The sequence below is a fragment of the Amia ocellicauda genome, unplaced genomic scaffold (assembly GCF_036373705.1).
Source record: "Amia ocellicauda isolate fAmiCal2 unplaced genomic scaffold, fAmiCal2.hap1 HAP1_SCAFFOLD_47, whole genome shotgun sequence".
Taxonomy (NCBI): Eukaryota; Metazoa; Chordata; class Actinopteri; order Amiiformes; family Amiidae; genus Amia; species Amia ocellicauda.
Window position 1 is genome coordinate 529,773 of NW_027102983.1, and position 24,151 is coordinate 553,923.

At 43.5% G+C, this 24,151-nt stretch overlaps 21 non-coding genes across 21 annotated transcripts; all 21 read right to left on the minus strand.

Moving 5' to 3' along the window:
• Positions 1 to 163: 163 nt before the first annotated feature.
• On the minus strand, positions 164 to 282 carry LOC136736769 (5S ribosomal RNA). Its single transcript, XR_010811824.1, has one exon. It is a non-coding gene; the product is annotated as a 5S ribosomal RNA (ribosomal RNA).
• A 1,066-nt stretch (positions 283 to 1,348) lies between these two features.
• LOC136737335 (5S ribosomal RNA) lies at positions 1,349 to 1,467 on the minus strand. Its single transcript, XR_010812298.1, has one exon. It is a non-coding gene; the product is annotated as a 5S ribosomal RNA (ribosomal RNA).
• A 1,050-nt stretch (positions 1,468 to 2,517) lies between these two features.
• Positions 2,518 to 2,636, minus strand: LOC136737186 (5S ribosomal RNA). Its single transcript, XR_010812154.1, has one exon. It is a non-coding gene; the product is annotated as a 5S ribosomal RNA (ribosomal RNA).
• A 1,066-nt stretch (positions 2,637 to 3,702) lies between these two features.
• On the minus strand, positions 3,703 to 3,821 carry LOC136736975 (5S ribosomal RNA). The gene has a single exon (XR_010811953.1). It is a non-coding gene; the product is annotated as a 5S ribosomal RNA (ribosomal RNA).
• A 1,058-nt stretch (positions 3,822 to 4,879) lies between these two features.
• Positions 4,880 to 4,998, minus strand: LOC136736976 (5S ribosomal RNA). Its single transcript, XR_010811954.1, has one exon. It is a non-coding gene; the product is annotated as a 5S ribosomal RNA (ribosomal RNA).
• A 1,066-nt stretch (positions 4,999 to 6,064) lies between these two features.
• On the minus strand, positions 6,065 to 6,183 carry LOC136736646 (5S ribosomal RNA). Its single transcript, XR_010811706.1, has one exon. It is a non-coding gene; the product is annotated as a 5S ribosomal RNA (ribosomal RNA).
• Positions 6,184 to 7,248: 1,065 nt separating this feature from the next.
• On the minus strand, positions 7,249 to 7,367 carry LOC136736977 (5S ribosomal RNA). The gene has a single exon (XR_010811955.1). It is a non-coding gene; the product is annotated as a 5S ribosomal RNA (ribosomal RNA).
• Positions 7,368 to 8,433: 1,066 nt separating this feature from the next.
• On the minus strand, positions 8,434 to 8,552 carry LOC136737336 (5S ribosomal RNA). The gene has a single exon (XR_010812299.1). It is a non-coding gene; the product is annotated as a 5S ribosomal RNA (ribosomal RNA).
• Positions 8,553 to 9,610: 1,058 nt separating this feature from the next.
• LOC136736978 (5S ribosomal RNA) lies at positions 9,611 to 9,729 on the minus strand. The gene has a single exon (XR_010811956.1). It is a non-coding gene; the product is annotated as a 5S ribosomal RNA (ribosomal RNA).
• A 1,066-nt stretch (positions 9,730 to 10,795) lies between these two features.
• On the minus strand, positions 10,796 to 10,914 carry LOC136737081 (5S ribosomal RNA). Its single transcript, XR_010812054.1, has one exon. It is a non-coding gene; the product is annotated as a 5S ribosomal RNA (ribosomal RNA).
• Positions 10,915 to 11,969: 1,055 nt separating this feature from the next.
• Positions 11,970 to 12,088, minus strand: LOC136736979 (5S ribosomal RNA). The gene has a single exon (XR_010811957.1). It is a non-coding gene; the product is annotated as a 5S ribosomal RNA (ribosomal RNA).
• A 1,058-nt stretch (positions 12,089 to 13,146) lies between these two features.
• LOC136736980 (5S ribosomal RNA) lies at positions 13,147 to 13,265 on the minus strand. Its single transcript, XR_010811958.1, has one exon. It is a non-coding gene; the product is annotated as a 5S ribosomal RNA (ribosomal RNA).
• Positions 13,266 to 14,323: 1,058 nt separating this feature from the next.
• On the minus strand, positions 14,324 to 14,442 carry LOC136736632 (5S ribosomal RNA). Its single transcript, XR_010811693.1, has one exon. It is a non-coding gene; the product is annotated as a 5S ribosomal RNA (ribosomal RNA).
• Positions 14,443 to 15,508: 1,066 nt separating this feature from the next.
• LOC136736982 (5S ribosomal RNA) lies at positions 15,509 to 15,627 on the minus strand. Its single transcript, XR_010811960.1, has one exon. It is a non-coding gene; the product is annotated as a 5S ribosomal RNA (ribosomal RNA).
• Positions 15,628 to 16,682: 1,055 nt separating this feature from the next.
• On the minus strand, positions 16,683 to 16,801 carry LOC136736648 (5S ribosomal RNA). Its single transcript, XR_010811708.1, has one exon. It is a non-coding gene; the product is annotated as a 5S ribosomal RNA (ribosomal RNA).
• A 1,066-nt stretch (positions 16,802 to 17,867) lies between these two features.
• On the minus strand, positions 17,868 to 17,986 carry LOC136736981 (5S ribosomal RNA). Its single transcript, XR_010811959.1, has one exon. It is a non-coding gene; the product is annotated as a 5S ribosomal RNA (ribosomal RNA).
• Positions 17,987 to 19,052: 1,066 nt separating this feature from the next.
• Positions 19,053 to 19,171, minus strand: LOC136737337 (5S ribosomal RNA). Its single transcript, XR_010812300.1, has one exon. It is a non-coding gene; the product is annotated as a 5S ribosomal RNA (ribosomal RNA).
• A 1,050-nt stretch (positions 19,172 to 20,221) lies between these two features.
• On the minus strand, positions 20,222 to 20,340 carry LOC136736983 (5S ribosomal RNA). Its single transcript, XR_010811961.1, has one exon. It is a non-coding gene; the product is annotated as a 5S ribosomal RNA (ribosomal RNA).
• A 1,066-nt stretch (positions 20,341 to 21,406) lies between these two features.
• Positions 21,407 to 21,525, minus strand: LOC136737338 (5S ribosomal RNA). Its single transcript, XR_010812301.1, has one exon. It is a non-coding gene; the product is annotated as a 5S ribosomal RNA (ribosomal RNA).
• Positions 21,526 to 22,566: 1,041 nt separating this feature from the next.
• Positions 22,567 to 22,685, minus strand: LOC136737357 (5S ribosomal RNA). Its single transcript, XR_010812319.1, has one exon. It is a non-coding gene; the product is annotated as a 5S ribosomal RNA (ribosomal RNA).
• A 1,054-nt stretch (positions 22,686 to 23,739) lies between these two features.
• Positions 23,740 to 23,858, minus strand: LOC136736710 (5S ribosomal RNA). The gene has a single exon (XR_010811767.1). It is a non-coding gene; the product is annotated as a 5S ribosomal RNA (ribosomal RNA).
• Between the last annotated feature and the right edge of the window lie 293 nt (positions 23,859 to 24,151).

The following is a 24,151-nucleotide window of genomic DNA, read 5'->3' on the forward strand; positions in this document are numbered from 1 at the left end:
TTTATGAATGTACCCTAGTTACTAGGGACCGTTTACATTGGAGAACAAGATCTATTGTATGCCTGTGTATTTGGGGAAGTCAAATCTGAAATAATGATGAAATTGCGTGTATCCAAAGTTAAAACTCGTGATATGTCGCCCTCTGGTGTGTAAAAGATGCAAAAGCTTAGAGCACCTGGTATTCCCAGGCGGTCTCCCATCCAAGTACTGACCAGGCCCGAGCCTGCTTAGCTTCCGAGATCGGACGAGATCGGGCGTATTCAGGCTAGTATGGCCGTGAGCTAGGAATGCTGTCCCTGACGCTCTACTTAAAGGGAAGGCAATATCCGTTTCTGCCGTTCATACTTACAGTTGAACTGTCTCTCTACTCTAAAGCCCGGGACACACCAGCGCGCCGCAGACAGTCCCTGCTAACACGCCACGTTGTGGCAACATTGTGGCAACGTTGTGCGTTAGCTGGGGTGCCACACCAGACCGGAACTATATATTACAAAACGAACACATTGTCTTGATAAAACAGCTGTAATTGAGTGCCTGACACGCCAGTCAAGCGCAATCTTGAGAAGGTGTGCATTTCAGTAAGGATTTCAATTGACATGCAGTATGAAACTGAAAGGAGGTTGCATCACTATGATGCATAACATTGCATGTATTGTTTTTACAAGTGTGTGCATTCATCCTGTTGTCATTTTGTTTTGAAAGCAGAAGAATCATTCAACAGGTTGCTGAGACAAATGTAAACCAGTAAAACATATGAAGAGAAACAAACCTTGAATATAAGTTCAGTTGTTTAAACATTTGACAAACTATGGTGAGGGGGTAAGAAAACACACAAATCCAGCAGCTCCTGTATTTCAATACACCAGAACCCAATATTATTGGCGAGTCGGGTAGTCCATCATCACAGTTCGAGGGCAGGCATCATTTCAGTAATTTCATCCCGTTGCATTCACATCCGTGCCTTGAATGAGATTGAATGTGATCTTTGCTCTCAAGTATGTTCCCAAGTTTTACACTTTCGTGCTTTGCATGAATGGGAATGGAACCGTGTGTGTTGAATGAGGCTCCTTGTGAGCACTGAACTTTGTCCGGTGGAGTTCCTTTTTGTGTTGCTGTAATTGTGTCATTTCTCGATGAGAAAGATTAGGCAACATTTAGTCACTTCTAGCCATGATGCTCAATTTATTTACGAATGTACCCTAGTTACTAGGGACCGTTTACATTGGAGAACAAGATCTATTGTATGCCTGTGTATTTGGGGAAGTCAAATCTGAAATAATGATGAAATTGCGTGTATCCAAAGTTAAAACTCGTGATTTGTCGCCCTCTGGTGTGTAAAAGATGCAAAAGCTTACAGCACCTGGTATTCCCAGGCGGTCTCCCATCCAAGTACTGACCAGGCCCGAGCCTGCTTAGTTTCCGAGATCGGACGAGATCGGGCGTATTCAGGCTAGTATGGCCGTAAGCCAGGGAGGCTGTCCCTGACGCTCTACTTAAAGGGAAGGCAATATCCGTTTCTGCCGCTCATACTTACAGTTGAACTGTCTCTCTACTCTAAAGTCCGGGACACACCAGCACGCCGCAGACAGTCCCTGCTAACACGAAACGTTGTGGCAACGTTGTGCGTTAGCTGGGGTGCCACACCAGACCTATGTATTACAAAACGAACACATTGTCTTGATAAAACAGCTGTAATTGAGTGCCTGACACGCCATTCAAGCGCAATCTTGAGAAGGTGTGCATTTCAGTAAGGATTTCAATTGACATGCAGTATGAAACTGAAAGGAGGTTGCATCACTATGATGCATAACATTGCATGTATTGTATTTTCAAGTGTGTGCATTCATCCTGTTGTCATTTTGTTTTGAAAGCAGAAGAATCATTCAACAGGTTGCTGAGACAAATGTAAACCAGTAAAACATATGAAGAGAAACAAACCTTGAATATAAGTTCAGTTGTTTAAACATTTGACAAACTATGGTGAGGGGGTAAGAAAACACACAAATCCAGCAGCTCCTGTATTTCAATACACCAGAACCCAATATTATTGGCGAGTCGGGTAGTCCATCATCACAGTTCGAGGGCAGGCATCATTTCAGTAATTTCATCCCGTTGCATTCACATCCGTGCCTTGAATGAGATTGAATGTGATCTTTGCTCTCAAGTATGTTCCCAAGTTTTACACTTTCGTGCTTTGCATGAATGGGAATGGAACCGTGTGTGTTGAATGAGGCTCCTTGTGAGCACTGAACTTTGTCCGGTGGAGTTCCTTTTTGTGTTGCTGTAATTGTGTCATTTCTCGATGAGAAAGATTAGGCAACATTTAGTCACTTCTAGCCATGATGCTCAATTTATTTACGAATGTACCCTAGTTACTAGGGACCGTTTACGTTGGAGAACAAGATCTATTGTATGCCTGTGTATTTGGGGAAGTCAAATCTGAAATAATGATGAAATTGCGTGTATCCAAAGTTAAAACTCGTGATTTGTCGCCCTCTGGTGTGTAAAAGATGCAAAAGCTTACAGCACCTGGTATTCCCAGGCGGTCTCCCATCCAAGTACTGACCAGGCCCGAGCCTGCTTGGCTTCCGAGATCGGACGAGATCGGGCGTATTCAGGCTAGTATGGCCGTAAGCCAGGGAGGCTGTCCCTGACGCTCTACTTAAAGGGAAGGCAATATCCGTTTCTGCCGTTCATACTTACAGTTGAACTGTCTCTCTACTCTAAAGCCCGGGACACACCAGCGCGCCGCAGACAGTCCCTGCTAACACGCCACGTTGTGGCAACATTGTGGCAACGTTGTGCGTTAGCTGGGGTGCCACACCAGACCGGAACTATATTTTACAAAACGAACACATTGTCTTGATAAAACAGCTGTAATTGAGTGCCTGACACGCCAGTCAAGCGCAATCTTGAGAAGGTGTGCATTTCAGTAAGGATTTCAATTGACATGCAGTATGAAACTGAAAGGAGGTTGCATCACTATGATGCATAACATTGCATGTATTGTATTTTCAAGTGTGTGCATTCATCCTGTTGTCATTTTGTTTTGAAAGCAGAAGAATCATTCAACAGGTTGCTGAGACAAATGTAAACCAGTAAAACATATGAAGAGAAACAAACCTTGAATATAAGTTCAGTTGTTTAAACATTTGACAAACTATGGTGAGGGGGTAAGAAATGACACAAATCCAGCAGCTCCTGTATTTCAATACACCAGAAGCCAATATTATTGGCGAGTCGGGTAGTCCATCATCACAGTTCGAGGGCAGGCATCATTTCAGTAATTTCATCCCGTTGCATTCACATCCGTGCCTTGAATGAGATTGAATGTGATCTTTGCTCTCAAGTATGTTCCCAAGTTTTACACTTTCGTGCTTTGCATGAATGGGAATGGAACCGTGTGTGTTGAATGAGGCTCCTTGTGAGCACTGAACTTTGTCCGGTGGAGTTCCTTTTTGTGTTGCTGTAATTGTGTAATTTCTCGATGAGAAAGATTAGGCAACATTTAGTCACTTCTAGCCATGATGCTCAATTTATTTACGAATGTACCCTAGTTACTAGGGACCGTTTACGTTGGAGAACAAGATCTATTGTATGCCTGTGTATTTGGGGAAGTCAAATCTGAAATAATGATGAAATTGCGAGTATCCAAAGTTAAAACTCGTGATTTGTCGCCCTCTGGTGTGTAAAAGATGCAAAAGCTTACAGCACCTGGTATTCCCAGGCGGTCTCCCATCCAAGTACTGACCAGGCCCGAGCCTGCTTAGCTTCCGAGATCGGACGAGATCGGGCGTATTCAGGCTAGTATGGCCGTAAGCCAGGGAGGCTGTCCCTGACGCTCTACTTAAAGGGAAGGCAATATCCGTTTCTGCCGCTCATACTTGCAGTTGAACTGTCTCTCTACTCTAAAGTCCGGGACACACCAGCGCGCCGCAGACAGTCCCTGCTAACACGAAACGTTGTGGCAACGTTGTGCGTTAGCTGGGGTGCCACACCAGACCGGAACTATATATTACAAAACGAACACATTGTCTTGATAAAACAGCTGTAATTGAGTGCCTGACACGCCAGTCAAGCGCAATCTTGAGAAGGTGTGCATTTCAGTAAGGATTTCAATTGACATGCAGTATGAAACTGAAAGGAGGTTGCATCACTATGATGCATAACATTGCATGTATTGTATTTTCAAGTGTGTGCATTCATCCTGTTGTCATTTTGTTTTGAAAGTAGAAGAATCATTTTTGCTGAGGTTGCTGAGACAAATGTAAACCAGTAAAACATATGAAGAGAAACAAACCTTGAATATAAGTTCAGTTGTTTAAACATTTGACAAACTATGGTGAGGGGGTAAGAAAACACACAAATCCAGCAGCTCCTGTATTTCAATACACCAGAACCCAATATTATTGGCGAGTCGGGTAGTCCATCATCACAGTTCGAGGGCAGGCATCATTTCAGTAATTTCATCCCGTTGCATTCACATCCGTGCCTTGAATGAGATTGAATGTGATCTTTGCTCTCAAGTATGTTCCCAAGTTTTACACTTTCGTGCTTTGCATGAATGGGAATGGAACCGTGTGTGTTGAATGAGGCTCCTTGTGAGCACTGAACTTTGTCCGGTGGAGTTCCTTTTTGTGTTGCTGTAATTGTGTCATTTCTCGATGAGAAAGATTAGGCAACATTTAGTCACTTCTAGCCATGATGCTCAATTTATTTATGAATGTACCCTAGTTACTAGGGACCGTTTACGTTGGAGAACAAGATCTATTGTATGCCTGTGTATTTGGGGAAGTCAAATCTGAAATAATGATGAAATTGCGTGTATCCAAAGTTAAAACTCGTGATTTGTCGCCCTCTGGTGTGTAAAAGATGCAAAAGCTTACAGCACCTGGTATTCCCAGGCGGTCTCCCATCCAAGTACTGACCAGGCCCGAGCCTGCTTAGCTTCCGAGATCGGACGAGATCGGGCGTATTCAGGCTAGTATGGCCGTAAGCCAGAAAGGCTGTCCCTGACGCTCTACTTAAAGGGAAGGCAATATCCGTTTCTGCCGTTCATACTTACAGTTGAACTGTCTCTCTACTCTAAAGCCCGGGACACAGCAGCGCGCCGCAGATAGTCCCTGCTAACACGCCACGTTGTGGCAACATTGTGGCAACGTTGTGCGTTAGCTGGGGTGCCACACCAGACCGGAACTATATATTACAAAACGAACACATTGTCTTGATAAAACAGCTGTAATTGAGTGCCTGACACGCCAGTCAAGCGCAATCTTGAGAAGGTGTGCATTTCAGTAAGGATTTCAATTGACATGCAGTATGAAACTGAAAGGAGGTTGCATCACTATGATGCATAACATTGCATGTATTGTATTTTCAAGTGTGTGCATTCATCCTGTTGTCATTTTGTTTTGAAAGCAGAAGAATCATTCAACAGGTTGCTGAGACAAATGTAAACCAGTAAAACATATGAAGAGAAACAAACCTTGAATATAAGTTCAGTTGTTTAAACATTTGACAAACTATGGTGAGGGGGTAAGAAAACACACAAATCCAGCAGCTCCTGTACTTCAATACACCAGAACCCAATATTATTGGCGAGTCGGGTAGTCCATCATCACAGTTCGAGGGCAGGCATAATTTCAGTAATTTCATCCCGTTGCATTCACATCCGTGCCTTGAATGAGATTGAATGTGATCTTTGCTCTCAAGTATGTTCCCAAGTTTTACACTTTCGTGCTTTGCATGAATGGGAATGGAACCGTATGTGTTGAATGAAGCTCCTTGTGAGCACTGAACTTTGTCCGGTGGAGTTCCTTTTTGTGTTGCTGTAATTGTGTCATTTCTCGATGAGAAAGATTAGGCAACATTAAGTCACTTCTAGCCATGATGCTCAATTTATTTACGAATGTACCCTAGTTACTAGGGACCGTTTACGTTGGAGAACAAGATCTATTGTATGCCTGTGTATTTGGGGAAGTCAAATCTGAAATAATGATGAAATTGCGTGTATCCAAAGTTAAAACTCGTGATTTGTCGCCCTCTGGTGTGTAAAAGATGCAAAAGCTTACAGCACCTGGTATTTCCAGGCAGTCTCCCATCCAAGTACTGACCAGGCCCAAGCCTGCTTAGCTTCCGAGATCGGACGAGATCGGGCGTATTCAGGCTAGTATGGCCGTAAGCCAGGGAGGCTGTCCCTGACGCTCTACTTAAAGGGAAGGCAATATCCGTTTCTGCCGTTCATACTTACAGTTGAACTGTCTCTCTACTCTAAAGCCCGGGACACACCAGCGCGCCGCAGACAGTCCCTGCTAACACTCCACGTTGTGGCAACATTGTGGCAACGTTGTGCGTTAGCTGGGGTGCCACACCAGACCGGAACTATATATTACAAAACGAACACATTGTCTTGATAAAACAGCTGTAATTGAGTGCCTGACACGCCAGTCAAGCGCAATCTTGAGAAGGTGTGCATTTCAGTAAGGATTTAAATTGACATGCAGTATGAAACTGAAAGGAGGTTGCATCACTATGATGCATAACATTGCATGTATTGTATTTTCAAGTGTGTGCATTCATCCTGTTGTCATTTTGTTTTGAAAGCAGAAGAATCATTCAACAGGTTGCTGAGACAAATGTAAACCAGTAAAACATATGAAGAGAAACAAACCTTGAATATAAGTTCAGTTGTTTAAACATTTGACAAACTATGGTGAGGGGGTAAGAAAACACACAAATCCAGCAGCTCCTGTATTTCAATACACCAGAACCCAATATTATTGGCGAGTCGGGTAGTCCATCATCACAGTTCGAGGGCAGGCATCATTTCAGTAATTTCATCTTGTTGCATTCACATCCGTGCCTGAATGAGATTGAATGTGATCTTTGCTCTCAAGTATGTTCCCAAGTTTTACACTTTCGTGCTTTGCATGAATGGGAATGGAACCGTGTGTGTTGAATGAGGCTCCTTGTGAGCACTGAACTTTGTCCGGTGGAGTTCCTTTTTGTGTTGCTGTAATTCTGTCATTTCTCGATGAGAAAGATTAGGCAACATTTAGTCACTTCTAGCCATGATGCTCAATTTATTTATGAATGTACCCTAGTTACTAGGGACCGTTTACATTGGAGAACAAGATTTATTGTATGCCTGTGTATTTGGGGAAGTCAAATCTGAAATAATGATGAAATTGCGTGTATCCAAAGTTAAAACTCGTGATATGTCGCCCTCTGGTGTGTAAAAGATGCAAAAGCTTACAGCACCTGGTATTCCCAGGCGGTCTCCCATCCAAGTACTGACCAGGCCCGAGCCTGCTTAGCTTCCGAGATCGGACGAGATCGGGCGTATTCAGGCTAGTATGGCCGTAAGCTAGGAATGCTGTCCCTGACGCTCTACTTAAAGGGAAGGCAATATCCGTTTCTGCCGTTCATACTTACAGTTGAACTGTCTCTCTACTCTAAAGCCCGGGAAACACCAGCGCGCCGCAGACAGTCCCTGCTAACACGCCACGTTGTGGCAACATTGTGGCAACGTTGTGCGTTAGCTGGGGTGCCACACCAGACCGGAACTATATATTACAAAACGAACACATTGTCTTGATAAAACAGCTGTAATTGAGTGCCTGACACGCCAGTCAAGCGCAATCTTGAGAAGGTGTGCATTTCAGTAAGGATTTCAATTGACATGCAGTATGAAACTGAAAGGAGGTTGCATCACTATGATGCATAACATTGCATGTATTGTTTTTACAAGTGTGTGCATTCATCCTGTTGTCATTTTGTTTTGAAAGCAGAAGAATCATTCAACAGGTTGCTGAGACAAATGTAAACCAGTAAAACATATGAAGAGAAACAAACCTTGAATATAAGTTCAGTTGTTTAAACATTTGACAAACTATGGTGAGGGGGTAAGAAAACACACAAATCCAGCAGCTCCTGTATTTCAATACACCAGAACCCAATATTATTGGCGAGTCGGGTAGTCCATCATCACAGTTCGAGGGCAGGCATCATTTCAGTAATTTCATCCCGTTGCATTCACATCCGTGCCTTGAATGAGATTGAATGTGATCTTTGCTCTCAAGTATGTTCCCAAGTTTTACACTTTCGTGCTTTGCATGAATGGGAATGGAACCGTGTGTGTTGAATGAGGCTCCTTGTGAGCACTGAACTTTGTCCGGTGGAGTTCCTTTTTGTGTTGCTGTAATTGTGTCATTTCTCGATGAGAAAGATTAGGCAACATTTAGTCACTTCTAGCCATGATGCTCAATTTATTTACGAATGTACCCTAGTTACTAGGGACCGTTTACATTGGAGAACAAGATCTATTGTATGCCTGTGTATTTGGGGAAGTCAAATCTGAAATAATGATGAAATTGCGTGTATCCAAAGTTAAAACTCGTGATTTGTCGCCCTCTGGTGTGTAAAAGATGCAAAAGCTTACAGCACCTGGTATTCCCAGGCGGTCTCCCATCCAAGTACTGACCAGGCCCGAGCCTGCTTAGTTTCCGAGATCGGACGAGATCGGGCGTATTCAGGCTAGTATGGCCGTAAGCCAGGGAGGCTGTCCCTGACGCTCTACTTAAAGGGAAGGCAATATCCGTTTCTGCCGCTCATACTTACAGTTGAACTGTCTCTCTACTCTAAAGTCCGGGACACACCAGCACGCCGCAGACAGTCCCTGCTAACACGAAACGTTGTGGCAACGTTGTGCGTTAGCTGGGGTGCCACACCAGACCGGAACTATATATTACAAAACGAACACATTGTCTTGATAAAACAGCTGTAATTGAGTGCCTGACACGCCAGTCAAGCGCAATCTTGAGAAGGTGTGCATTTCAGTAAGGATTTCAATTGACATGCAGTATGAAACTGAAAGGAGGTTGCATCACTATGATGCATAACATTGCATGTATTGTATTTTCAAGTGTGTGCATTCATCCTGTTGTCATTTTGTTTTGAAAGTAGAAGAATCATTTTTGCTGAGGTTGCTGAGACAAATGTAAACCAGTAAAACATATGAAGAGAAACAAACCTTGAATATAAGTTCAGTTGTTTAAACATTTGACAAACTATGGTGAGGGGGTAAGAAAACACACAAATCCAGCAGCTCCTGTATTTCAATACACCAGAACCCAATATTATTGGCGAGTCGGGTAGTCCATCATCACAGTTCGAGGGCAGGCATCATTTCAGTAATTTCATCCCGTTGCATTCACATCCGTGCCTTGAATGAGATTGAATGTGATCTTTGCTCTCAAGTATGTTCCCAAGTTTTACACTTTCGTGCTTTGCATGAATGGGAATGGAACCGTGTGTGTTGAATGAGGCTCCTTGTGAGCACTGAACTTTGTCCGGTGGAGTTCCTTTTTGTGTTGCTGTAATTGTGTCATTTCTCGATGAGAAAGATTAGGCAACATTTAGTCACTTCTAGCCATGATGCTCAATTTATTTATGAATGTACCCTAGTTACTAGGGACCGTTTACGTTGGAGAACAAGATCTATTGTATGCCTGTGTATTTGGGGAAGTCAAATCTGAAATAATGATGAAATTGCGTGTATCCAAAGTTAAAACTCGTGATTTGTCGCCCTCTGGTGTGTAAAAGATGCAAAAGCTTACAGCACCTGGTATTCCCAGGCGGTCTCCCATCCAAGTACTGACCAGGCCCGAGCCTGCTTAGCTTCCGAGATCGGACGAGATCGGGCGTATTCAGGCTAGTATGGCCGTAAGCCAGGGAGGCTGTCCCTGACGCTCTACTTAAAGGGAAGGCAATATCCGTTTCTGCCGTTCATACTTACAGTTGAACTGTCTCTCTACTCTAAAGCCCGGGACACACCAGCGCGCCGCAGACAGTCCCTGCTAACACGCCACGTTGTGGCAACATTGTGGCAACGTTGTGCGTTAGCTGGGGTGCCACACCAGACCGGAACTATATATTACAAAACGAACACATTCTCTTGATAAAACAGCTGTAATTGAGTGCCTGACACGCCAGTCAAGCGCAATCTTGAGAAGGTGTGCATTTCAGTAAGGATTTCAATTGACATGCAGTATGAAACTGAAAGGAGGTTGCATCACTATGATGCATTACATTGCATGTATTGTATTTTCAAGTGTGTGCATTCATCCTGTTGTCATTTTGTTTTGAAAGCAGAAGAATCATTCAACAGGTTGCTGAGACAAATGTAAACCAGTAAAACATATGAAGAGAAACAAACCTTGAATATAAGTTCAGTTGTTTAAACATTTGACAAACTATGGTGAGGGGGTAAGAAAACACACAAATCCAGCAGCTCCTGTATTTCAATACACCAGAACCCAATATTATTGGCGAGTCGGGTAGTCCATCATCACAGTTCGAGGGCAGGCATCATTTCAGTAATTTCATCCCGTTGCATTCACATCCGTGCCTTGAATGAGATTGAATGTGATCTTTGCTCTCAAGTATGTTCCCAAGTTTTACACTTTCGTGCTTTGCATGAATGGGAATGGAACCGTGTGTGTTGAATGAGGCTCCTTGTGAGCACTGAACTCTGTCCGGTGGAGTTCCTTTTTGTGTTGCTGTAATTGTGTCATTTCTCGATGAGAAAGATTAGGCAACATTTAGTCACTTCTAGCCATGATGCTCAATTTATTTACGAATGTACCCTAGTTACTAGGGACCGTTTACGTTGGAGAACAAGATCTATTGTATGCCTGTGTATTTGGGGAAGTCAAATCTGAAATAATGATGAAATTGCGTGTATCCAAAGTTAAAACTCGTGATTTGTCGCCCTCTGGTGTGTAAAAGATGCAAAAGCTTACAGCACCTGGTTTTCCCAGGTGGTCTCCCATCCAAGTACTGACCAGGCCCGAGCCTGCTTAGCTTCCGAGATCGGACGAGATCGGGCGTATTCAGGCTAGTATGGCCGTAAGCCAGGGAGGCTGTCCCTGACGCTCTACTTAAAGGGAAGGCAATATCCGTTTCTGCCGCTCATACTTGCAGTTGAACTGTCTCTCTACTCTAAAGTCCGGGACACACCAGCGCGCCGCAGACAGTCCCTGCTAACACGAAACGTTGTGGCAACGTTGTACGTTAGCTGGGGTGCCACACCAGACCGGAACTATATATTACAAAACGAACACATTGTCTTGATAAAACAGCTGTAATTGAGTGCCTGACACGCCAGTCAAGCGCAATCTTGAGAAGGTGTGCATTTCAGTAAGGATTTCAATTGACATGCAGTATGAAACTGAAAGGAGGTTGCATCACTATGATGCATAACATTGCATGTATTGTATTTTCAAGTGTGTGCATTCATCCTGTTGTCATTTTGTTTTGAAAGCAGAAGAATCATTCAACAGGTTGCTGAGACAAATGTAAACCAGTAAAACATATGAAGAGAAACAAACCTTGAATATAAGTTCAGTTGTTTAAACATTTGACAAACTATGGTGAGGGGGTAAGAAAACACACAAATCCAGCAGCTCCTGTATTTCAATACACCAGAACCCAATATTATTGGCGAGTCGGGTAGTCCATCATCACAGTTCGAGGGCAGGCATCATTTCAGTAATTTCATCCCGTTGCATTCACATCCGTGCCTTGAATGAGATTGAATGTGATCTTTGCTCTCAAGTATGTTCCCAAGTTTTACACTTTCGTGCTTTGCATGAATGGGAATGGAACCGTGTGTGTTGAATGAGGCTCCTTGTGAGCACTGAACTTTGTCCGGTGGAGTTCCTTTTTGTGTTGCTGTAATTGTGTAATTTCTCGATGAGAAAGATTAGGCAACATTTAGTCACTTCTAGCCATGATGCTCAATTTATTTACGAATGTACCCTAGTTACTAGGGACCGTTTACGTTGGAGAACAAGATCTATTGTATGCCTGTGTATTTGGGGAAGTCAAATCTGAAATAATGATGAAATTGCGTGTATCCAAAGTTAAAACTCGTGATTTGTCGCCCTCTGGTGTGTAAAAGATGCAAAAGCTTACAGCACCTGGTATTCCCAGGCGGTCTCCCATCCAAGTACTGACCAGGCCCGAGCCTGCTTAGCTTCCGAGATCGGACGAGATCGGGCGTATTCAGGCTAGTATGGCCGTAAGCCAGGGAGGTTGTCCCTGACGCTCTACTTAAAGGGAAGGCAATATCCGTTTCTGCCGCTCATACTTGCAGTTGAACTGTTTCTCTACTCTAAAGTCCGGGACACACCAGCGCGCCGCAGACAGTCCCTGCTAACACGAAACGTTGTGGCAACGTTGTGCGTTAGCTGGGGTGCCACACCAGACCGGAACTATATATTACAAAACGAACACATTGTCTTGATAAAACAGCTGTAATTGAGTGCCTGACACGCCAGTCAAGCGCAATCTTGAGAAGGTGTGCATTTCAGTAAGGATTTCAATTGACATGCAGTATGAAACTGAAAGGAGGTTGCATCACTATGATGCATAACATTGCATGTATTGTATTTTCAAGTGTGTGCATTCATCCTGTTGTCATTTTGTTTTGAAAGTAGAAGAATCATTTTTGCTGAGGTTGCTGAGACAAATGTAAACCAGTAAAACATATGAAGAGAAACAAACCTTGAATATAAGTTCAGTTGTTTAAACATTTGACAAACTATGGTGAGGGGGTAAGAAAACACACAAATCCAGCAGCTCCTGTATTTCAATACACCAGAACCCAATATTATTGGCGAGTCGGGTAGTCCATCATCACAGTTCGAGGGCAGGCATCATTTCAGTAATTTCATCCCGTTGCATTCACATCCGTGCCTTGAATGAGATTGAATGTGATCTTTGCTCTCAAGTATGTTCCCAAGTTTTACACTTTCGTGCTTTGCATGAATGGGAATGGAACCGTGTGTGTTGAATGAGGCTCCTTGTGAGCACTGAACTTTGTCCGGTGGAGTTCCTTTTTGTGTTGCTGTAATTGTGTAATTTCTCGATGAGAAAGATTAGGCAACATTTAGTCACTTCTAGCCATGATGCTCAATTTATTTACGAATGTACCCTAGTTACTAGGGACCGTTTACGTTGGAGAACAAGATCTATTGTATGCCTGTGTATTTGGGGAAGTCAAATCTGAAATAATGATGAAATTGCGTGTATCCAAAGTTAAAACTCGTGATTTGTCGCCCTCTGGTGTGTAAAAGATGCAAAAGCTTACAGCACCTGGTATTCCCAGGCGGTCTCCCATCCAAGTACTGACCAGGCCCGAGCCTGCTTAGCTTCCGAGATCGGACGAGATCGGGCGTATTCAGGCTAGTATGGCCGTAAGCCAGGGAGGCTGTCCCTGACGCTCTACTTAAAGGGAAGGCAATATCCGTTTCTGCCGCTCATACTTGCAGTTGAACTGTCTCTCTACTCTAAAGTCCGGGACACACCAGCGCGCCGCAGACAGTCCCTGCTAACACGAAACGTTGTGGCAACGTTGTGCGTTAGCTGGGGTGCCACACCAGACCGGAACTATATATTACAAAACGAACACATTGTCTTGATAAAACAGCTGTAATTGAGTGCCTGACACGCCAGTCAAGCGCAATCTTGAGAAGGTGTGCATTTCAGTAAGGATTTCAATTGACATGCAGTATGAAACTGAAAGGAGGTTGCATCACTATGATGCATAACATTGCATGTATTGTATTTTCAAGTGTGTGCATTCATCCTGTTGTCATTTTGTTTTGAAAGTAGAAGAATCATTTTTGCTGAGGTTGCTGAGACAAATGTAAACCAGTAAAACATATGAAGAGAAACAAACCTTGAATATAAGTTCAGTTGTTTAAACATTTGACAAACTATGGTGAGGGGGTAAGAAAACACACAAATCCAGCAGCTCCTGTATTTCAATACACCAGAACCCAATATTATTGGCGAGTCGGGTAGTCCATCATCACAGTTCGAGGGCAGGCATCATTTCAGTAATTTCATCCCGTTGCATTCACATCCGTGCCTTGAATGAGATTGAATGTGATCTTTGCTCTCAAGTATGTTCCCAAGTTTTACACTTTCGTGCTTTGCATGAATGGGAATGGAACCGTGTGTGTTGAATGAGGCTCCTTGTGAGCACTGAACTTTGTCCGGTGGAGTTCCTTTTTGTGTTGCTGTAATTGTGTCATTTCTCGATGAGAAAGATTAGGCAACATTTAGTCACTTCTAGCCATGATGCTCAATTTATTTATGAATGTACCCTAGTTACTAGGGACCGTTTACGTTGGAGAACAAGATCTATTGTATGCCTGTGTATTTGGGGAAGTCAAATCTGAAATAATGATGAAATTGCGTGTATCCAAAGTTAAAACTCGTGATTTGTCGCCCTCTGGTGTGTAAAAGATGCAAAAGCTTACAGCACCTGGTATTCCCAGGCGGTCTCACATCCAAGTACTGACCAGGCCCGAGCCTGCTTAGCTTCCGAGATCGGACGAGATCGGGCGTATTCAGGCTAGTATGGCCGTAAGCCAGAAAGGCTGTCCCTGACGCTCTACTTAAAGGGAAGGCAATATCCGTTTCTGCCGTTCATACTTACAGTTGAACTGTCTCTCTACTCTAAAGCCCGGGACACAGCAGCGCGCCGCAGATAGTCCCTGCTAACACGCCACGTTGTGGCAACATTGTGGCAACGTTGTGCGTTAGCTGGGGTGCCACACCAGACCGGAACTATATATTACAAAACGAACACATTGTCTTGATAAAACAGCTGTAATTGAGTGCCTGACACGCCAGTCAAGCGCAATCTTGAGAAGGTGTGCATTTCAGTAAGGATTTCAATTGACATGCAGTATGAAACTGAAAGGAGGTTGCATCACTATGATGCATAACATTGCATGTATTGTATTTTCAAGTGTGTGCATTCATCCTGTTGTCATTTTGTTTTGAAAGCAGAAGAATCATTCAACAGGTTGCTGAGACAAATGTAAACCAGTAAAACATATGAAGAGAAACAAACCTTGAATATAAGTTCAGTTGTTTAAACATTTGACAAACTATGGTGAGGGGGTAAGAAAACACACAAATCCAGCAGCTCCTGTATTTCAATACACCAGAACCCAATATTATTGGCGAGTCGGGTAGTCCATCATCACAGTTCGAGGGCAGGCATCATTTCAGTAATTTCATCCCGTTGCATTCACATCCGTGCCTTGAATGAGATTGAATGTGATCTTTGCTCTCAAGTATTGTCCCAAGTTTTACACTTTCGTGCTTTGCATGAATGGGAATGGAACCGTGTGTGTTGAATGAGGCTCCTTGTGAGCACTGAACTTTGTCCGGTGGAGTTCCTTTTTGTGTTGCTGTAATTGTGTCATTTCTCGATGAGAAAGATTAGGCAACATTTAGTCACTTCTAGCCATGATGCTCAATTTATTTACGAATGTACACTAGTTACTAGGGACCGTTTACGTTGGAGAACAAGATCTATTGTATGCCTGTGTATTTGGGGAAGTCAAATCTGAAATAATGATGAAATTGCGTGTATCCAAAGTTAAAACTCGTGATTTGTCGCCCTCTGGTGTGTAAAAGATGCAAAAGCTTACAGCACCTGGTATTCCCAGGCGGTCTCCCATCCAAGTACTGACCAGGCCCGAGCCTGCTTAGCTTCCGAGATCGGATGAGATCGGGCGTATTCAGGCTAGTATGGCCGTAAGCCAGAGAGGCTGTCCCTGACGCTCTACTTAAAGGGAAGGCAATATCCGTTTCTGCCGCTCATACTTGCAATTGAACTGTCTCTCTACTCTAAAGTCCGGGACACACCAGCGCGCCGCAGACAGTCCCTGCTAACACGAAACGTTGTGGCAACGTTGTGCGTTAGCTGGGGTGCCACACCAGACCGGAACTATATATTACAAAACGAACACATTGTCTTGATAAAACAGCTGTAATTGAGTGCCTGACACGCCAGTCAAGCGCAATCTTGAGAAGGTGTGCATTTCAGTAAGGATTTCAATTGACATGCAGTATGAAACTGAAAGGAGGTTGCATCACTATGATGCATAACATTGCATGTATTGTATTTTCAAGTGTGTGCATTCATCCTGTTGTCATTTTGTTTTGAAAGCAGAAGAATCATTCAACAGGTTGCTGAGACAAATGTAAACCAGTAAAACATATGAAGAGAAACAAACCTTGAATATAAGTTCAGTTGTTTAAACATTTGACAAACTATGGTGAGGGGGTAAGAAAACACACAAATCCAGCAGCTCCTGTACTTCAATACACCAGAACCCAATATTATTGGCGAGTCGGGTAGTCCATCATCACAGTTCGAGGGCAGGCATAATTTCAGTAATTTCATCCCGTTGCATTCACATCCGTGCCTTGAATGAGATTGAATGTGATCTTTGCTCTCAAGTATGTTCCCAAGTTTTACACTTTCGTGCTTTGCATGAATGGGAATGGAACCGTATGTGTTGAATGAAGCTCCTTGTGAGCACTGAACTTTGTCCGGTGGAGTTCCTTTTTGTGTTGCTGTAATTGTGTCATTTCTCGATGAGAAAGATTAGGCAACATTTAGTCACTTCTAGCCATGATGCTCAATTTATTTACGAATGTACCCTAGTTACTAGGGACCGTTTACGTTGGAGAACAAGATCTATTGTATGCCTGTGTATTTGGGGAAGTCAAATCTGAAATAATGATGAAATTGCGTGTATCCAAAGTTAAAACTCGTGATTTGTCGCCCTCTGGTGTGTAAAAGATGCAAAAGCTTACAGCACCTGGTATTTCCAGGCAGTCTCCCATCCAAGTACTGACCAGGCCCAAGCCTGCTTAGCTTCCGAGATCGGACGAGATCGGGCGTATTCAGGCTAGTATGGCCGTAAGCCAGGGAGGCTGTCCCTGACGCTCTACTTAAAGGGAAGGCAATATCCGTTTCTGCCGTTCATACTTACAGTTGAACTGTCTCTCTACTCTAAAGCCCGGGACACACCAGCGCGCCGCAGACAGTCCCTGCTAACACGCCACGTTGTGGCAACATTGTGGCAACGTTGTGCGTTAGCTGGGGTGCCACACCAGACCGGAACTATATATTACAAAACGAACACATTGTCTTGATAAAACAGCTGTAATTGAGTGCCTGACACGCCAGTCAAGCGCAATCTTGAGAAGGTGTGCATTTCAGTAAGGATTTAAATTGACATGCAGTATGAAACTGAAAGGAGGTTGCATCACTATGATGCATAACATTGCATGTATTGTATTTTCAAGTGTGTGCATTCATCCTGTTGTCATTTTGTTTTGAAAGCAGAAGAATCATTCAACAGGTTGCTGAGACAAATGTAAACCAGTAAAACATATGAAGAGAAACAAACCTTGAATATAAGTTCAGTTGTTTAAACATTTGACAAACTATGGTGAGGGGGTAAGAAAACACACAAATCCAGCAGCTCCTGTATTTCAATACACCAGAACCCAATATTATTGGCGAGTCGGGTAGTCCATCATCACAGTTCGAGGGCAGGCATCATTTCAGTAATTTCATCTTGTTGCATTCACATCCGTGCCTTGAATGAGATTGAATGTGATCTTTGCTCTCAAGTATGTTCCCAAGTTTTACACTTTCGTGCTTTGCATGAATGGGAATGGAACCGTGTGTGTTGAATGAGGCTCCTTGTGAGCACTGAACTTTGTCCGGTGGAGTTCCTTTTTGTGTTGCTGTAATTCTGTCATTTCTCGATGAGAAAGATTAGGCAACATTTAGTCACTTCTAGCCATGATGCTCAATTTATTTATGAATGTACCCTAGTTACTAGGGACCGTTTACATTGGAGAACAAGATCTATTGTATGCCTGTGTATTTGGGGAAGTCAAATCTGAAATAATGATGAAATTGCGTGTATCCAAAGTTAAAACTCGTGATATGTCGCCCTCTGGTGTGTAAAAGATGCAAAAGCTTACAGCACCTGGTATTCCCAGGCGGTCTCCCATCCAAGTACTGACCAGGCCCGAGCCTGCTTAGCTTCCGAGATCGGACGAGATCGGGCGTATTCAGGCTAGTATGGCCGTAAGCTAGGAATGCTGTCCCTGACGCTCTACTTAAAGGGAAGGCAATATCCGTTTCTGCCGTTCATACTTACAGTTGAACTGTCTCTCTACTCTAAAGCCCGGGACACACCAGCGCGCCGCAGACAGTCCCTGCTAACACGCCACGTTGTGGCAACATTGTGGCAACGTTGTGCGTTAGCTGGGGTGCCACACCAGACCGGAACTATATATTACAAAACGAACACATTGTCTTGATAAAACAGCTGTAATTGAGTGCCTGACACGCCAGTCAAGCGCAATCTTGAGAAGGTGTGCATTTCAGTAAGGATTTCAATTGACATGCAGTATGAAACTGAAAGGAGGTTGCATCACTATGATGCATAACATTGCATGTATTGTTTTTACAAGTGTGTGCATTCATCCTGTTGTCATTTTGTTTTGAAAGCAGAAGAATCATTCAACAGGTTGCTGAGACAAATGTAAACCAGTAAAACATATGAAGAGAAACAAACCTTGAATATAAGTTCAGTTGTTTAAACATTTGACAAACTATGGTGAGGGGGTAAGAAAACACACAAATCCAGCAGCTCCTGTATTTCAATACACCAGAACCCAATATTATTGGCGAGTCGGGTAGTCCATCATCACAGTTCGAGGGCAGGCATCATTTCAGTAATTTCATCCCGTTGCATTCACATCCGTGCCTTGAATGAGATTGAATGTGATCTTTGCTCTCAAGTATGTTCCCAAGTTTTACACTTTCGTGCTTTGCATGAATGGGAATGGAACCGTGTGTGTTGAATGAGGCTCCTTGTGAGCACTGAACTTTGTCCGGTGGAGTTCCTTTTTGTGTTGCTGTAATTGTGTCATTTCTCGATGAGAAAGATTAGGCAACATTTAGTCACTTCTAGCCATGATGCTCAATTTATTTACGAATGTACCCTAGTTACTAGGGACCGTTTACATTGGAGAACAAGATCTATTGTATGCCTGTGTATTTGGGGAAGTCAAATCTGAAATAATGATGAAATTGCGTGTATCCAAAGTTAAAACTCGTGATTTGTCGCCCTCTGGTGTGTAAAAGATGCAAAAGCTTACAGCACCTGGTATTCCCAGGCGGTCTCCCATCCAAGTACTGACCAGGCCCGAGCCTGCTTAGTTTCCGAGATCGGACGAGATCGGGCGTATTCAGGCTAGTATGGCCGTAAGCCAGGGAGGCTGTCCCTGACGCTCTACTTAAAGGGAAGGCAATATCCGTTTCTGCCGCTCATACTTACAGTTGAACTGTCTCTCTACTCTAAAGTCCGGGACACACCAGCACGCCGCAGACAGTCCCTGCTAACACGAAACGTTGTGGCAACGTTGTGCGTTAGCTGGGGTGCCACACCAGACCTATGTATTACAAAACGAACACATTGTCTTGATAAAACAGCTGTAATTGAGTGCCTGACACGCCATTCAAGCGCAATCTTGAGAAGGTGTGCATTTCAGTAAGGATTTCAATTGACATGCAGTATGAAACTGAAAGGAGGTTGCATCACTATGATGCATAACATTGCATGTATTGTATTTTCAAGTGTGTGCATTCATCCTGTTGTCATTTTGTTTTGAAAGCAGAAGAATCATTCAACAGGTTGCTGAGACAAATGTAAACCAGTAAAACATATGAAGAGAAACAAACCTTGAATATAAGTTCAGTTGTTTAAACATTTGACAAACTATGGTGAGGGGGTAAGAAAACACACAAATCCAGCAGCTCCTGTATTTCAATACACCAGAACCCAATATTATTGGCGAGTCGGGTAGTCCATCATCACAGTTCGAGGGCAGGCATCATTTCAGTAATTTCATCTTGTTGCATTCACATCCGTGCCTTGAATGAGATTGAATGTGATCTTTGCTCTCAAGTATGTTCCCAAGTTTTACACTTTCGTGCTTTGCATGAATGGGAATGGAACCGTGTGTGTTGAATGAGGCTCCTTGTGAGCACTGAACTTTGTCCGGTGGAGTTCCTTTTTGTGTTGCTGTAATTCTGTCATTTCTCGATGAGAAAGATTAGGCAACATTTAGTCACTTCTAGCCATGATGCTCAATTTATTTATGAATGTACCCTAGTTACTAGGGACCGTTTACATTGGAGAACAAGATCTATTGTATGCCTGTGTATTTGGGGAAGTCAAATCTGAAATAATGATGAAATTGCGTGTATCCAAAGTTAAAACTCGTGATATGTCGCCCTCTGGTGTGTAAAAGATGCAAAAGCTTACAGCACCTGGTATTCCCAGGCGGTCTCCCATCCAAGTACTGACCAGGCCCGAGCCTGCTTAGCTTCCGAGATCGGACGAGATCGGGCGTATTCAGGCTAGTATGGCCGTAAGCTAGGAATGCTGTCCCTGACGCTCTACTTAAAGGGAAGGCAATATCCGTTTCTGCCGTTCATACTTACAGTTGAACTGTCTCTCTACTCTAAAGCCCGGGACACACCAGCGCGCCGCAGACAGTCCCTGCTAACACGCCACGTTGTGGCAACATTGTGGCAACGTTGTGCGTTAGCTGGGGTGCCACACCAGACCGGAACTATATATTACAAAACGAACACATTGTCTTGATAAAACAGCTGTAATTGAGTGCCTGACACGCCAGTCAAGCGCAATCTTGAGAAGGTGTGCATTTCAGTAAGGATTTCAATTGACATGCAGTATGAAACTGAAAGGAGGTTGCATCACTATGATGCATAACATTGCATGTATTGTTTTTACAAGTGTGTGCATTCATCCTGTTGTCATTTTGTTTTGAAAGCAGAAGAATCATTCAACAGGTTGCTGAGACAAATGTAAACCAGTAAAACATATGAAGAGAAACAAACCTTGAATATAAGTTCAGTTGTTTAAACATTTGACAAACTATGGTGAGGGGGTAAGAAAACACACAAATCCAGCAGCTCCTGTATTTCAATACACCAGAACCCAATATTATTGGCGAGTCGGGTAGTCCATCATCACAGTTCGAGGGCAGGCATCATTTCAGTAATTTCATCCCGTTGCATTCACATCCGTGCCTTGAATGAGATTGAATGTGATCTTTGCTCTCAAGTATGTTCCCAAGTTTTACACTTTCGTGCTTTGCATGAATGGGAATGGAACCGTGTGTGTTGAATGAGGCTCCTTGTGCGCACTGAACTTTGTCCGGTGGAGTTCCTTTTTGTGTTGCTGTAATTGTGTCATTTCTCGATGAGAAAGATTAGGCAACATTTAGTCACTTCTAGCCATGATGCTCAATTTATTTACGAATGTACCCTAGTTACTAGGGACCGTTTACATTGGAGAACAAGATCTATTGTATGCCTGTGTATTTGGGGAAGTCAAATCTGAAATAATGATGAAATTGCGTGTATCCAAAGTTAAAACTCGTGATTTGTCGCCCTCTGGTGTGTAAAAGATGCAAAAGCTTACAGCACCTGGTATTCCCAGGCGGTCTCCCATCCAAGTACTGACCAGGCCCGAGCCTGCTTAGTTTCCGAGATCGGACGAGATCGGGCGTATTCAGGCTAGTATGGCCGTAAGCCAGGGAGGCTGTCCCTGACGCTCTACTTAAAGGGAAGGCAATATCCGTTTCTGCCGCTCATACTTACAGTTGAACTGTCTCTCTACTCTAAAGTCCGGGACACACCAGCACGCCGCAGACAGTCCCTGCTAACACGAAACGTTGTGGCAACGTTGTGCGTTAGCTGGGGTGCCACACCAGACCTATGTATTACAAAACGAACACATTGTCTTGATAAAACAGCTGTAATTGAGTGCCTGACACGCCATTCAAGCGCAATCTTGAGAAGGTGTGCATTTCAGTAAGGATTTCAATTGACATGCAGTATGAAACTGAAAGGAGGTTGCATCACTATGATGCATAACATTGCATGTATTGTATTTTCAAGTGTGTGCATTCATCCTGTTGTCATTTTGTTTTGAAAGCAGAAGAATCATTCAACAGGTTGCTGAGACAAATGTAAACCAGTAAAACATATGAAGAGAAACAAACCTTGAATATAAGTTCAGTTGTTTAAACATTTGACAAACTATGGTGAGGGGGTAAGAAATGACACAAATCCAGCAGCTCCTGTATTTCAATACACCAGAAGCCAATATTATTGGCGAGTCGGGTAGTCCATCATCACAGTTCGAGGGCAGGCATCATTTCAGTAATTTCATCCCGTTGCATTCACATCCGTGCCTTGAATGAGATTGAATGTGATCTTTGCTCTCAAGTATGTTCCCAAGTTTTACACTTTCGTGCTTTGCATGAATGGGAATGGAACCGTGTGTGTTGAATGAGGCTCCTTGTGAGCACTGAACTTTGTCCGGTGGAGTTCCTTTTTGTGTTGCTGTAATTGTGTCATTTCTCGATGAGAAAGATTAGGCAACATTTAGTCACTTCTAGCCATGATGCTCAATTTATTTACGAATGTACCCTAGTTACTAGGGACCGTTTACGTTGGAGAACAAGATCTATTGTATGCCTGTGTATTTGGGGAAGTCAAATCTGAAATAATGATGAAATTGCGTGTATCCAAAGTTAAAACTCGTGATTTGTCGCCCTCTGGTGTGCAAAAGCTTACAGCACCTGGTATTCCCAGGCGGTCTCCCATTCAAGTACTGACCAGGCCCGAGCCTGCTTAGCTTCCGAGATCGGACGAGACCGGGCGTATTCAGGCTAGTATGGCCGTAAGCCAGGGAGGCTGTCCCTGACGCTCTACTTAAAGGGAAGGCAATATCCGTTTCTGCCGCTCATACTTGCAGTTGAACTGTCTCTCTACTCTAAAGTCCGGGACACACCAGCGCGCCGTAGACAGTCCCTGCTAACACGAAACGTTGTGGCAACGTTGTGCGTTAGCTGGGGTGCCACACCAGACCGGAACTATATTTTACAAAACGAACACATTGTCTTGATAAAACAGCTGTAATTGAGTGCCTGACACGCCAGTCAAGCGCAATCTTGAGAAGGTGTGCATTTCAGTAAGGATTTCAATTGACATGCAGTATGAAACTGAAAGGAGGTTGCATCACTATGATGCATAACATTGCATGTATTGTATTTTCATGTGTGTGCATTCATCCTGTTGTCATTTTAATTTGAAAGCAGAAGAATCATTCAACAGGTTGCTGAGACAAATTTAACCAGTAAAACATATGAAGAGAAACAAACCTTGAATATAAGTTCAGTTGTTTAAACATTTGACAAACTATGGTGAGGGGGTAAGAAAACACACAAATCCAGCAGCTCCTGTATTTCAATACACCAAAACCCAATATTATTGGCGAGTCGGGCAGTCCATCATCACAGTTCGAGGGCAGGCATCATTTCAGTAATTTCATCCCGTTGCATTCACATCCGTGCCTTGAATGAGATTGAATGTGATCTTTACTCTCAAGTATATTTCCAAGTTTTACACTTTCATGCTTTGCATGAATGGGAATGGAACCGTGTGTGTTGAATGAAGCTCCTTGTGAGCACTGAACTTTGTCCAGTGGAGTTCCTTTTTGTGTTGCTGTAATTGTGTCATTTCTTGATGAGAAAGATTAGGCAACATTTAGTCACTTCTAGCCATGATGCTCAATTTATTTACGAATGTACGCTAGTTACTAGGGACCGTTTACGTTGGAGAACAAGATCTATTGTATGCCTGTGTATTTGGGGAAGTAAAATCTGAAATAATGATGAAATTGCGTGTATCCAAAGTTAAAACTCGTGATTTGTCGCCCTCTGGTGTGTAAAAGATGCAAAAGCTTACAGCACCTGGTATTCCCAGGCAGTCTCCCATCCAAGTACTAACCAGGCCAGAGCCTGCTTAGCTTCTGAGATCGGACGAGATCGGGCGTATTCAGGCTAGTATGGCCGTAAGCCAGAGAGGCTGTCCCTGACGCACTACTTAAAGGGAAGGCAATATCCGTTTCTGCCGCTCATACTTGCAGTTGAACTGTCTCTCTACTCTAAAGTCCGGGACACACCGGCGAAGAAAAGACAGTCCCTGCTAACACGCCACGTTGTGGCAACGTTGTGGCAACGTTGTGCGTTAGCTGGGGTGCCACACCAGACCGGAACTATATTTTACAAAACGAACACATTGTCTTGATAAAACAGCTGTAATTGAGTGCCTGACACGCCAGTCAAGCGCAATCTTGAGAAGGTGTACATT